At 42.4% G+C, this 12,210-nt stretch overlaps 1 non-coding gene across 1 annotated transcript; it reads right to left on the reverse strand.

Annotated features, from left to right (window-relative positions):
- Positions 1 to 3,765: 3,765 nt before the first annotated feature.
- On the reverse strand, positions 3,766 to 3,872 carry LOC121283687. The gene has a single exon (XR_005944334.1). It is a non-coding gene; the product is annotated as a U6 spliceosomal RNA (small nuclear RNA).
- Between the last annotated feature and the right edge of the window lie 8,338 nt (positions 3,873 to 12,210).

Genomic DNA, 12,210 nt, shown 5'->3' on the forward strand with positions numbered 1-12,210 from the left:
TGCTCCTGTCCCTCCTTGATTGAATAGTCCCCAGCAGAGTATTTCAGGACTATATAAGCAAATTACTTAAGCATTCATCCTGGCGAAGTACTTTTGGATTTTATGATGTCTCTCTGCTTCAAGATCTCTATTAGAGTGAGAAGTGCTACCAGATCTTTGTGATATTCTAAGGCAGTGAAAATTATGTTGGGTAGTGTCCTGCATAAAGGCAAGATGCCCTTTATGTGGGAACCTGACACACAAAGGAAACCTTTGAGATCCAAGGCTATGCTGAACTATAGTTCACAGCGTCATTAAAATTAATAAGATTCAGCTTACTTAGGCAATATTGCTTGTCAATAATTAATAAATGCAGACATTGCATTGTGGCCGTTATGTACTTCAACTATAATGATGCTCATTCAAAGTGGAGGAATAAATAAACCATAAAAAATAAATTTAGTTTAGGACATTAACAATAACTGCAAAATGGTTTCACATTAAAAGCTAAACTACAGTGCAAACCATAGAATCATGTGTTGGATCATTCCCATATTCCTGCAAATTTTCCCTTTTCAAATACATATCCAATTCATTTTTGAAATTAAATACTGTGCCTACAAGAACAGGTCAGAGTCTGGGAGTTCTGCAACAAGTAACTCACTAACTGGCTTCCCAAATCATGCCTATTATCTACAATACACAAGTCAGGAGTCTGATGGAATACTCTCCATTTACCTGGATGAGTGTAGTTCCAAAAACCTCAAGAAACTCGACACCATCCAGGACAAAGCTAGATGGGCACCCTATTAAACATTTTTAACATTTACTCCCTCCACCACCAATGCACATTGGCAACAGTGTGTGCCATCTACAACATGCACTGTCGCAAATCGTCAAGGCTCCTTCAACAGCACCTTCCAAGCCCATGACCTCTACCACCTAGAAGGACATGGGCAGCAGATGCATGGGAACACCAGCACCTGCAAGCTACCCTCCAAGACACACACCATACTGACTTGGAACTATATCGCTGTTCCATTCCTGTTGCTGGGTCAAAATCTTCAGAACTCCCTTCCATACAGCACTGTGGGTGTACATACACGATATAGTCTGTTCAAGAAGGCAGCTCACCACTACGTTCTTAAGGGCAATTAGCAATGGGTACTAAATGCTGGCCTAGCCAGGAATGCTCACAAGAAAACGGCTTCCACTGTTCTTTCAGACAATGCTTTCTGGATCATGACAACTCTCTGCATTAAAAAAACCTCTCCTTTTTCCTCTGGTTGTTCTGTCAATTACCTTAAATGTGTGCCATCTGGTTACTGACCCTCCTATCAGTGGAAATAGCGTTTCTGTATTTACTCTCTCAAAACCCCTCATAATGTCAAACGCCTGTATTAAATCTCCTCTTAACCTTCTCTGCTCTAAGGAGACCAACCCAGCTTTCCCAGTCTCTCCACATAACTGAAGTCCCTCATCTCTGTAATCCACTATGAGAAAGCAACACATTTACGATAATTTTATAGCAGTTTGTGTTGGTGTAATCCATTTAGAATGACATATTTGGGTTCATATTAATCCTTTGTGAGTTACATGATATGACTAAAGGTGGAATATTGCCAACTACAGTTGTTCAGCTGAAACTGGGAGTGCATTTTAATTGCAATTCAGTGAAAACACATGAATTATAGAAAATAATGGGTACTTGGGAATGAGTTACAGGTGTAATCTGACCAGTGCACTTCAGATTGTGTTTGAACTATTTTGTTTTATTGAACTTGTTGACTGAATCCTAAATGTTGTCAATGCCTTCTGTCTCTAGGACCTCCCCATAGAACCCCATCAGTTACATCTAAAGTTTCAATCTCTCGTTCCCTTAATGAGGAGATAACTCAAGTTACTCTAAGCCTAATAGATCTGGATATTCTGATTTGAGGGAAATGTGGCAGCCAATTTTCCCACAAAGAGTAAAGAAATAAATGATCAGATAATCTGATTCAGTGATGTTGGTTAAGGAATACGTATCGACTCAGGACATTGAGGAGAACTCTGCTCCCTTGAAATAATGGCCATCAAATCTTTTAACATTCATATGAAAGGTCAGACAGCACGTCAGTTTAACATCTCATATGAAGGACAGCACCTCTGACACTGCAGTACTCCATTGGGAATGTCAGTCTGGATTACATGCTCAAAAGTCTCTGGCAAGGGACTTGAATACACTTAACTGGATCCACACTGGTTGGTGAAGATAAAACAAAGATACCGCTTCTTTGTATACTGAAAATAGTTTATTGCATTAGTTCACAGTCATTACTATTCCCCCTTTAGTGTTCCAGCTGTCTCCATTTATATTCTTTTGAAAATAAACCAATTAACAAAAAAAGGGACAAATTAACAAGAAGTCAAAGGAACTAATGAGAGAGGATAACTCCCTAATGGGGCACAGTAACTAAAGGACAAAACTACAAAGGAAATTTAACAAACTTAATCAAAACACGGTTCCTGTCCTCATTTATACTCTTTCTAAGCCTGTCCTCATGTATAGGTGTACAAATACCCATCACCTCTTTAACAATGCAATTGCCTTAATAATGTAATTGCCATTAAACCTCAACAATGTGATTGCCATTGAAACTTAACAATGTAATTAATAAAACATTGACACACACAACATTCTGGCCCACGGGTGAGATTGCTGCCCACTGAGACACATCAAAGTGGCTGCTGCAGTAGCTACGTTACAACAGTGACTGCACTTCTGAAATACTTTGGCTGTAAAACACTTAGGGATGTTCTGTGCTTGTGAAAGGTGTGATAAAAATCTAAGTCTGCCTTTAAGTATGTCTCTAGTAGAGAAGGCTACCATTGGAAATCTTTACCTATTCTTTGTTTTGATCACTATCTTCTCACTATTTGGAAAAAGTCCTCAACGTAAAAAGCTCTCCCTTAGGTTGCTTTCTGAGAACTTGAGAAATTGTTACAACATTAAAGGCGCTACATAAATGCAAACTGCTGCTGTTGTTGTTGTTCTAAGGTAATTGGCAAGACAACCAGAGGGGAGGTGAGGAGAGAATTTTGCTCAGCGAGTTGGCCACCTGCCCTCATGTCCTCCTGTAGCTCGGTGTCTGATAACATCGCTGTGAAATACCCTGGAAGGTTTTACTTCAGTGAAAGTGCTGTGTAAATGCAAGTTGTTGTTTCCGGGATAGAGGAGGACGACCAATTTTGTAGGTGCAACATCCTGCAACTGATCTGTATCTGTGTCCCAGGTGGCTGTTCAAAAGGAAGCGTCAGATCCTTTGCCTGTGTGATTGATTGGTCTGGATGAGAGGACCTGTTTCAATCGAGATTCTTCAGCAACCATCCATGCAGTGTCACGTTGTAAAGAGAAATAATTTCAAGAAACATTGCTGTGGAGGCAGGTGGATCAGCATTGTTTCCTCCTTCTCTACGGTACTGTGGTCAAGACCCCATCCCTTGCTCCCACTCCCACCGCCCATACTGACAAAGCAAACAGCCTGACATTAACATTCAAACTTGCAGTAATAATGTAAGAAAGATCTGAAGACCAATTTTGAGCCCAATTGCCCAAAAAACAGACCATAACTAATTTCAATATCCTCCCCAACCTGCAATGCACAATATCCTTGTAACTCTTTCGAGTACAAACACGTTTCCATCTGTTCCTATTCAGATGAAGTTACATTGTTTCATAGTTTGCCATTGTGAGATTTGAACTCTTGATCTTGGGGTTGCAAGCCCAGTACCAAAACCACTTGGCTATTTAGGCCAAGCCAAATTTTTTTTCATGTCATCCTTGCGCAGGAGCCATGCTAATATTCCCTGTATCGTTCCAATTTTAATATATGTGCTGCCGAAGCGAGCACTATATCCTTGTATTGTCTAATAACCACTCACATAGTTAAATGCTGTGGGGCCAATTAATCACCTAAGGGTCTTTTGGAAGGGAAAGATTTTCCGTTGCCTTAAGTAACTTTACAACCATAAAAACGTACAGGCCATTCAGCCTGTCATGCTTATGCTGGTTCTTTGAAAGATCAATGGTACCTAGTCCCACATTCCTGCTTTTTGTCTATAACCCTGTAAATTCCTCATCCTCAAGTACCTGTCCAACTCCCTTTGAAAATTACTTACGGTATCAGTTCCCACCAGCTTTTCAGGTAGAGCATTCCAGATCCCAGCAACACTCCAAGTGACATTGAACATTTACTTTTTTTGTGGCAATTTTTTGTGTTGAAATGTCCTCTCTAATGAGGCCTTTAGGTGACATCAGGTAAAAAGACTACCTTCACTTTGACAGTTAGAAGTCTGTTTAAGTAAAGAACAATATTTTAAAATATAAGTAAAGAAAGAATTTGGATATATAGCATCTTTCATGAACTCGGATGCCCCAAAACACTTTGCAAACAACGTTGTACAGGTGTTGGACGCCACTGTCCTCTGTCTGCATTATGGTGAGGGTGCATTGAACAAGCTCTGAACAATGCAACAACAACAGCCTACATTTATATAGCATCTTTAATGTTGTAAAATGTGCAAAGGAGCTTCATAGGCGAGAATTACCAAGCACAATTAGACTCGAGCCGCACAAAGAGCTTTTAGGGCAGTTGGTCAAAGAGGTGGGTTTTAGGAAGTGTCTTAAAGCGAGAGGGAAAGGCAGAGAGGTTTAGGGTGAAAATTCCAGAGCAGAGAGCTGCGGCAGCTGAAGGCATAGTCACCAGTGGTGGAGCGATTAAAATGGGAGATGTGCAAGAGGACAGAATTGGAGGGGCGCAGAGTCCTTGGAGGATTGTAGGGTTGGAGGAGCTTACAGAGATCGTGAATGGAGGACAGGCCATGAAGGGAAGTGAAAACATGAGGGTGAGAATTTTAAAATTGGTGCATTGCCAGACCAGCAGTGAATGTAAGTCAGTGAGCACAGAAAGCCAACAGTCACTTCTGTTCATTTCTCTCTAAAACCAGGCCTGTACTAAGAATGCACCGAATGTACATTGTAAACTTAAGTTAATAAGCCACACACGTTTTACTTATTTTGCAGTGTTTAAAACAAAATCCTAAAGGACCATGGTATTTGCTTGTATCTCAACTAGGTTTTAAAAATTCATTTACAGGATGTAGGCATTGCTGGCAAGACCAGCATTTAGTGCCCAATCGTAATTTCCTGCCACCTTCTTAATACAACTGAGTAGTTTGCCTGGCCATGTCAGAGGACAGTTAAGAATCAATCAGGTTGCTGTGGGTCTGGAGTCCCATACAGGCCAAAGTGGTTAAGGCCAGCAAATTTCCTTTCCTAAAGGGAATTAATGAACCAATAATTCAGTAGTTTCATGGTCACCATTACTGAGACTAGCTTTTTTTTATTCCAGTTATATTTAATTAATTGATATTGAATTTCCCAGCTACCATGATGAGGTGAATTTTACAGGAGGAAGGAGGTAATGCTAGTTCCGCCGCCTTGCAAAAGTTGGTTAATTCGATCGATTTTTTAAAAAGCAGCCCCGCAGTGGTACACGTTGCCAGCGGTCTAAACAATCCGCCCTTCAGAGGAATGAAGTCTTGCCCTCAAGATTGGTCAGCAGCTCTAGTAGTCTCAACAGTGCCAGAATTCAGTCGTGCAAGCAGGCCCAGGAAGAAACCAACAGTAGATCCCAGAGGACCTGGACTCAGATAAGTTCAGAATTTTTGGGCAGGTCAGGATAAGGTGGGGGCATCATCTTGGAGAAGGGTGTCCCTGATGTGCACAGGGCACCCCCTCCCAAAAATATACCCCACTTCGTTCCCACTTTTTCACCTCAGATGATTTGCTGGCATGAGGGGAGATGGTGACATAGTGATAATGTCACTGAACTAGTAACCCAGAGGCCCAGGCTAATGTTCTGGGTCATGGGTTCAACTTCCACCATGGCAACTGGTGGAATTTAAATTCAGCTAAGTAAACATCTGGAATATATAAGGCTAGTCTCAGTAATGGTGATCATGACAGCTATCATCGACTGTCGTAAAATCCTTTAGGGAAGGGAATTTGCCGTCCTTATCTACAAGCAACTCCAGATCCACAGGAATGTGGTTGCCTCTTAACTGCTCCGTGAAATGGCCTAATGAGCAACTCAGTTCAAGGGCAGTTAGGGATGGGCAATAAATGCTAGCCTTGCCAGTGACACCCACATCCCATGAAAGAATAAAAAATGTAAAATACTGGCCCATGTCTCTGGATTACTAGTCCAGTAACATAATCACTCTGCTACCATTCCCGGTTGCAACTTTGACATATTTTTTCCAGTTACACAAGACAGTTACAGGAACCCAGTAAAATACACAATATCATTAACAGGAAATTGAGATTGAACAGACTGGGGTTGATTAGACTGGGGTTCTTCTTTTCTAGAAACAGAAGAACGACCTATTAGAGGTCTTTAAAATTAGGAACATTTTTGATAGGGTAGCTGCAGAGCTTGCAGGCGAGACCAAAACTAAGGGTTATAAATACAAAATAATAAATATAACTAATAAATCCAATAGGGAATTCAGAAGAAACTTCTTCACCCAGAGAGTGGTGGAAATATGGAAATTGTTCTCACAAGGAGTATTCAAGGTTAAGCTAGATAAGCACATGAAGGAGAAAGGACCAGTTGGGCCAAATGACCTATTTTTGTGCTTTAGGCTCTATGTAATTCTTTGTAACCTGTCAGCTGCTGCTGCCTGAAACTTGGAAATGAATTTGAATTTGGGCATGGGCCTGGTGTCAGCTTTGTTCAGCTTCCAAAACTCAAAACTTTGTCTGCATATATTTCAGCTATGAAAGGATAGGAAACTCTACACCTAGATAGTGGGCCCATTGTCTCTGGTTTGGCACATTGACTGAACCAGGTTGCAAACCACATCCAATCTTACAGCTAGAATTCAGTTCTATTTTCACGTACCTCAAGAAATTGAGATCGTGTATTGAGGCCCAGTCTACCGATTCATGTCCAAATTAAAGACCCCCAGCACTTGTTGACGAGGTGCAGACAGAACGTCCAGTGTCCTGGCCAACATTCCACTCTCAGCCAACAAAATCAAACACAATTCAACTGGTTAGGCATCGCATATGCTGTTTGTGGGGCCTTGTTGTACACAAATTGGCACGTATCCACATATGATCTGTTCTGTACTTCAAAAAAAATCATTGTCTGTGAATTAATCTGGAAATAAAAACAAGTAAAAATTATCATGAAGCTGTTGAATTGTTATAACAACTGGTTGTTTCAAGAAGAAGTCCTGCCACCCTTGCCCATTTTGGATCCATATGTGACTCCAGTTCCACACTAGTAGGGTTGACTCTTAACTGCGCTCTGAAGTGGCCAAGCAATGCACTCAGTTGTATGAAATCTCAGAGCAACAAGGCAAGGGACAATAAATGCCAGCCTTACCAGTGGTACCCAAATAGACTCATACAGGAGACCATTTGGCCCACTGTGACTCTTTTATTTATCTACTCAATCATACAGCACAGAGGAGGATGCTTTGGCCCATTGTACCTCTGTTGGCTCTGTAAGGGCTATCCAATTCATCCCAAGAACTCAATAAAGAGAAAGCACTTTGGAATTGCCCATGGGATGTGACAAAGTGTGATATAAATGCAAAGTCTATCTTTCTAGACAATGAGAAGAACAAGGAGTTGGGAATCTGGTGTTTGTTGGCACGATCGAAGAGGCTTAGAGTCAAGGTGTTGAAGGAACAAATTCTCGACCTGTTCTTCTTGAGATGGGAAGATTGCCAATGTCTCTTTCATTGACGCCTATGGTAGAAGCAATTAAAAACTTCAAAGAACTGCTGCAATAAACAGTTCAGTTCTAACAATCTGGTGAATCCCTGGTGATTTTTTTTTTATCCATTCATGGGGAGTGGGCGTTGCTGGCTAGGCTAGCATTTATTGCCCATCCCTAATTGCCCTTGAGAAGGTGATGGTGAGCTGTCTTCTTGAACCGCTGCACTCCATGTGGCATAGGTACATCCACAGTGCTGTTAGGAAGGGAGTTCCAGGATTTTGACCCAGCGACAGTGAAGGAACAGCAATATATTTCCAAGACAGGATGATGTGTGGCTTGGAAGTGAATTTCCAGATGGTGGTGTTCCCATGTATTTGCTGTCCTTGTCCTTCTAGATGGTAGCGGTCATGGGTATAGAAAGTGCTGTCTAAAGAGCCTTAGTGAGTTCCTGAAATGCATTTAGTAGATGGTACACATTGCTGCCACTGTGCATCAGTAGTGGAAGGAGTTAATGTGTGTGGATGGGATGCCAATCAAGTGGGCTGCTTTGTCCTAGATGGTGTCAAGCTTCTTGAATGTTGTTGGAGCTGCACTCATCCAGGCAAGTGAAGAGTATTCCATTACACTCCTGATTTGTGCTGGTAGATGGTGGGCAGGCTTTGGGGAGCAAAGGGTTGAGTTACTCGTCGCAGGATTCCTAGCCTCTGACATGCACTTGTAGCCATAGTATTTACATGGCTAGTCCAGTTCAGCTGGACTATATATCAGAAATATATCACTGTTCCTTCAGTTCCTGGTCAATGGTAATCCCCAGGATTTTGATAGTGGGGGATTCAGCGATGGCAATGCCATTGAATGTCAAGAGGTGGTGGTTAGATTCTCACTTGTTGGTGATGGACATTGCCTCGTACTTGTGTGGCACAAATGTTACTTGCCACTTCTCAGCCCAAGCCTGGATATTGTCTAGGTCTTGCTGCATTTGGACATGGACTGCTTCGGCATCTGAGGAGCTGCGAATGGTGCTGAACATTGTGCAGTCATCAGCGAACATTCCCATTTCTGATTTTATGATGGAAAGAAGGTAATTGATGAAGCAGCTGAAGATGGTTGGGCCTAGGAATCTACCCTGAGGAACACCTGAATTGATGTCCTAGAACTGAGATGATTGACCTCCAACAACCACAACCATCTTCCTTTGTGCTAGGTATGACCGCAACGAGCGGAGAGTTTTCCCCCTGATTTCCATTGACTTTAGTTTTGCTACGGCTCCTTGATGAAGCAAGCGGTCAAATGCTGCCTTGATGTCAGGGGCAATCACTGTTACCTTACCTCTGGAGTTCAGCTCTTTTGTCCATGTTTGAACCAAGGCTGTAATGAGGTCAGGAGCTGAGTGGCCCTGGCGGAATCCAAATTGAGTGAACAAGTTATTGTTAAGCAATGATGGCACTGTTGATGACCCCTTCCATCACTTTATTAATGATTGAATGTAGACTGATGGGGTGGTAATTGGCCGGGTTGGATTTCTCCTGCTTTTTGTGTACAGGACATACCTGGGTAATTTTCCAAATTGCCGGGTAGATGCCTGTATTGTAGCTATACTGAAACAACTTGGCTAGGGGTGCAGCAAGTTCTGGAGCACAAGTCTTCTGTAGTAATGCCAGAATATTCTGCCCATAGCCTTTGCATTATTCAGTATCTTCAGCCATTTCTTGATATCTCATGGAGTGAATTGAATTGGCTGAAGACTGGCATCTGTGATGCTGGGGACCTCCAGAGGAGGCTGAGATGATCATCCACTCAGCACTTCTGGCTGAAGATTGTTGCAAATTCCTCAGCCTTATCTTTTGCACTGATGTGCTGAGCTCGCCCATTATTGAGGATGAGGATATTTGTGGAGTTGTTTCACTGATCTCCTTCTCCAGTGAGTTGTTTAATTGATCTCCACCATTCATGACTGGATGTGACAGGACTGGAGAACTTAGATCTGATCCATTGGTTGTGGGATCACTTAGCGCTGTCTATCGCTTGCTGCTTACACTGTTTGGCACACAAGTAGTCCTCATTTGTAGCTTCACCAGTTAACACCTCATATTTAGGTGTGCCTGGTGCTGCTCTTGGTAGGCCCTCCTCCACTTTTCATTGAACCAGGGTTGATCCCCTGGCTTGGTGGTAATGGTAAAATGAGGGAAATACCAGATCATGAGATTACAGATTATGATTGAGTATAATTCTGCTGCCACTGCTGATGGATGCCTGGTCTTGAGTTGCTAGATCTGTTCAAAGTCTATCCCATTTAGCACTGTGATTGTGCCACACAGCACAATGAAGGATATCCTCAATGTGAAGACGAGACTTCGTCTCCACAAGGACTATGTGGTGGTCACTCCTAACAATACTGTCATGGACAGATGCATCTGTGGCAAGCAGATTGGTGAGGATGAGATCAAGTATATTTTTCCCTCATGTTGGTTCCCTCACCACCTGCCGCAGACCCAGTCTAGCGACTATGTCCTTTAGGACTTGGCCAGCTCGGTCTGTGGCGGTGCTAACAAGCCACTCTGGTTGATGGACATGAAATGCCCCACCCAGGGTACATTCTGTACTCTTGCTACTCTCAGTGCTTCCTCCAAGTTTAACATGGAGGAGCTGATTCATCAGCTGATTCATCAGCTAAGGGGGTGAGGTATGTGGTAATCAACAGGTTTCCTTACTCATATTTGACCTGATGCCATGAGACTTTGTGAATTATGGAGTCAATGATGAGGAATCCCAGGGCATCTCCCTACCAACTGTTTACCACTGTGCCACCACCTTTGCTGGGTCTGTTCTGCCGGTGGGACAGGGCATACCCAGGGATGGTGATTGTGGTGTCTGGGACATTGTCTATAAGGTACGATTCTGTAAGTATGATTATATCAAGCTGTTGCTTCACAAGTCTGTGGAACAGCTCTCCCAATTTTGGCACAAGCCCCCAGCTGTTAGTAAGGAGGACTTTACAGGGTCGACTTGGCTGTTTTTGCCATTGTCACTTCCAGTGCCTAACACGATGCTGAGTAGTTCACTGCTTTCATTCCGTATAGGCTTTGTAGTGGTTTATACAACTGGCTTGCTAGGCCACTGCAGAGGACATTCATGAATCAACCACATTGCTGTGGATCTGAAGTCACACGAAGGTCAGTCCAGGTAAGGACGGCAGAATTCTTTCCCTAAAGGACAGTAGTAAACCAGATGAGTATTTTACGACAATCAACAATGGTTTCATGGTCATCATTAGACTTTTAATTCCATACAGACATACATAGTAGGAGCAGAAGGCGGCCATTCCGCTGCTCGAACCTGCTCCTCCATTCAATAAGATCAGAGCTGATCTGTTTGTGTTTCGAATTCCGGATTCCCATCTACCTCCGAAAACCTTAGATTCTTGTTAAGCAAGAGAATCAATCTACATCTGCCTTAACAATATCCAATGACCCCGCCTCCACGGCCTTTGGAGGCAGAGAGTTGTAAAGTTGCACAACCCTGTGCGATAAAAAAATTCTCCTCATCACTGTCCTAAAAGGGTGAGCCCTAATTTTAAAAGAGGTGCCCCTAGTTCCACAAGAGGAAACATCCTTTCAATGTCCACCTTGTCAACGCTGTTCAAGATCTTATATACTTCAATCAAGTCACCCCTCACTCTTCTAAACTCCAGTAGAAACAAGCCCAATCTGTCTAACCTTTCCTCATAAGACCACCAGCTCATTCCAGGTTTCAATCTAGAAAACCTCCTTTAATACCACCTCCAATGCATTTACTTGTTTCCTTAAATAAGGAGATCAAAACTGCACACGGTATTCGAGGTGCAGTCTCAACAATGTCCTGTATAACTGAAGCATAACATTCTTACTTTTATGTTCAATTCATTTCATAGTAAAGGATGGCATTCCATTAGCCTTCTTAATTACTTGCTGTACCTGCATACTAACTTTATGTGACTCATGTACTAGAATACCTAGATCCCTCTGCACCTCAGAATTCTGCAGCCATTCTCCATTTAAGTAATACTCTGCTTTTTTATTCTCCCTGCCAAAGTGAACAACTTCAAATTTTCCCATATTATACACCATCTTCCAGACTTTTGCCCGCTCGCTCAACCTATCTATGTCCGCCTACAACCTCCTTATGTTCTCTTCACGACATACTTTCCTACCTATCTTTGATTCTCTGCAAATTTAGCTACCATGCCTTGTTAGAAGTTGAGGCCCAGCATAGACCCCTGAGAGACTCCACTCATCACATCCTGCTAATCAGAAAAAGACCCATTTATGCACATTCTCTGTTTTCTGCCAGCCAAGCCAATCTCCTATCCATTCTAATATGTTACCCCCTATACCATGAACATTTATTTTCCGCAATAACCTTTGATGTGGCACCTTATCAAATGCCTTCTGGAAATCCACATACATCATGGTTACAG

Source organism: Carcharodon carcharias, chromosome 10, assembly GCF_017639515.1.
Source record: "Carcharodon carcharias isolate sCarCar2 chromosome 10, sCarCar2.pri, whole genome shotgun sequence".
Lineage (NCBI taxonomy): Eukaryota > Metazoa > Chordata > Chondrichthyes > Lamniformes > Lamnidae > Carcharodon > Carcharodon carcharias.